This window comes from Anomalospiza imberbis, chromosome 1 (assembly GCF_031753505.1).
Source record: "Anomalospiza imberbis isolate Cuckoo-Finch-1a 21T00152 chromosome 1, ASM3175350v1, whole genome shotgun sequence".
NCBI classification, from domain to species: Eukaryota; Metazoa; Chordata; class Aves; order Passeriformes; family Viduidae; genus Anomalospiza; species Anomalospiza imberbis.
Genome location: NC_089681.1, coordinates 30,781,868 through 30,784,367, shown reverse-complemented (window position 1 = coordinate 30,784,367; position 2,500 = coordinate 30,781,868). Strand labels below are relative to the sequence as shown.

Below are 2,500 nucleotides of genomic sequence, written 5' to 3'. Positions count from 1 at the left end.
CGTCAGTTCAAAGATTTAGTATTTGTTTTAATTGGAATGAAATATACTCTTGTTTATACAATCGTGATCAGAGGGCTGATGTCATTGTTTAGTACTGATTAATACTGAAGTTATATAAGGAGACAATTATAAATGTGCAGCTTATTTAAAAATGTTGATTAAGTAACAGAAAAGATGTTATGACACTTGTTACTGTGCTGGTTTTGTTTTTCACTTTGACTATGTGGTGGAAGGTTTAAAAATATAGCTTATTCTGCTAAATCTTTTAAGAGAAAATTGCAACAGCACGACTGTTAGCACAGGGCTGTGGGAAGAAGGGGAAGGGTGAGATGCTATGCTGCAGAACCCATTTTGTATCTGCCTAAAATTACTTACTGCTCATAAATGCCATCTGGCCCCAGTATAGTGTGCATGCCCAGGACTGTAACTGGCAACTGTTTGTGTGTGTGTACTGGACACTGTGATGCTGTGGGATACCATAACACACTGCAGTATGGGTAAAGCCTGCTTCAAGCAGGAAAGGTTAAATGGAGAGCCTCAGATACAGCTAAAATAGTTTTAGGGAGTTACATTTGGCTCCATTTGCTGTATTAATGCCTTTTTATCAGTTAGTTTTACCTGCTAAAGAAGTTTCACCCTGACTGATCCTTTCATGGCACTGGGTAGGGCAGAGTTACTGCACATGCATCCCTGTAACATTGCTGGGAAACAAAACAGAAGTACTACTGCCTCTTTTTCTGTGCAATGGCCCAAAAGGCTTCTTGTACACATGTTGTGTGCCAGCTGTGTGTGTCTTCTTGCTTGCATGTGTGTTTACGTGTGACTGAAATAGCCTCACAAGTGCAGTTGCTGAGTGCATACATGTAAAAATATTTTGTACCAGCATTGTTTATCCTTTTGTGGCAGAGTTAAGAGATATCTGTATGAAGACATTTATACCAGTCCTCTGCAGATGGAAGGGGCTGGGAGTTGCTTTCTGGTGCAACTGTCCTTGTGCAGCTTTTTATCTGTAGATAAGGCCTTTGGAGGAGAATGCATTAGGTGTCCAGGCTTTCTTCAGGATGCATACACTGTTCAGATTTGCCAAATGGGAAGGTAAACATGCTTGTCTCTGGACTAATTAGAGAATTATTAAGTTTCCATGCTCATTGTGATCAGATTATTTCAAAAGGTTTTTAAATTGCATGTGTGCCATGAGCAAACTTAACCTGGTTCTCATCAGTGATTAAAATTACACACCAAGCTTTGTGACGTTTGATTCAGGAGCAATTAGGCTGTCATTTTAGCCATCTCAGATACCAAAACTAATTTTGATTCATTTTCATTCTATGCAAATCTTCTGATGTACCTTAAACTGATCACTTCCCCTCTCTGATGTAGCTGACAAGATTAGACTTGATTACACTTAAAAAAAATTAAGCAGCTATCCTTCATACTTAATATCTCAGTGACCTTCACTGAAGCCTTTCTAGGGAAGGATTTTTTTTAATCCCAAAATCACAATGAGTGATTTTATGCAGGGATATAGCACCTATCTGTTACGTACATAAACTAATATTGTTCATCTGCGCAAAATTTTTGAACTGGATTTCCTTTTCTTGTAAATGAAAAGATGTAGAAAACATTAATGCCTCAGATATCTAAAACAATAGTTTTCAGGATGTAATCAAACTTTTGTACTTAATTGAAAACTTACCTGATAAATTGGTTACTGCTTTCGTCTAAAATTAATGAGATCTATCATGCTGACTTATGACTGGAATGAAGATTGCTTACCTCCTGCATAAAAGCAAGGCAGAGTCTATATCATAGGCTGAAAAAAACCACTAAAGTTTCTGAGTACTCAGCTGTTGTGTACAGTGCCATCATTCTGCAAACTGAGAGATCTGCAAGGACTCGGGGTAGCTTAGGTTGTAATCAAGCTACTATTACAGTGGTTGGAGCCTTGCAGGCTCAGGAAAAAAAAGGAAGGAAAGCAGACTTTTAACCAATGCATGCCCGACTTTTCTTTGGTGCTTTTACCCTGCTGCCAGACACCGATATGGCTTTTATAGAGTGCATCTCATTCTCAACAAAGGGAGTTATGGTCTAAGACGCCTGCCCGCAAGAAATGATTGAAGGATTTTCATCAGTAGTGCTTGCGTATGATTTGTTAAGCTAGGGAAGATGTTGATTGAGGCAGTGGTTGAGAGATGGGCAACTCACCAGGACTGATAACATCAAAATGGTATTTGAAATGGTGTTCATTACGTTTTGCAACGAAAAAACTGAGTGCATGCAATTGTCCCCTAGGATGATGGGACTGGTTGCAGTAAATATTAATTTCAGTTCCGTTGCCTATTGAGGTGACTAAAGTGTGGGGAAGAATTGTGATTGGTGCTTAATCAGGGATAGCCAGCTACCTGCTGGGGACTTTTGCACAAGGAAGATTTGTAGTAAGCTGATTTACTTGGTAAAATGAGAACCTTCAAAGAGTTCTGCCTGTGTTGACAATGCTGCA

The 2,500-nt window shown here is 39.1% G+C and overlaps 1 protein-coding gene across 4 annotated transcripts in view; it reads left to right on the top strand.

Annotated features, from left to right (window-relative positions):
• ZFHX4 (zinc finger homeobox 4) overlaps positions 1-2,500 on the top strand; it is a 149,741-nt gene that overhangs the window by 20,645 nt on the left and 126,596 nt on the right. The gene's annotated exons all lie outside the window — the stretch shown is intronic.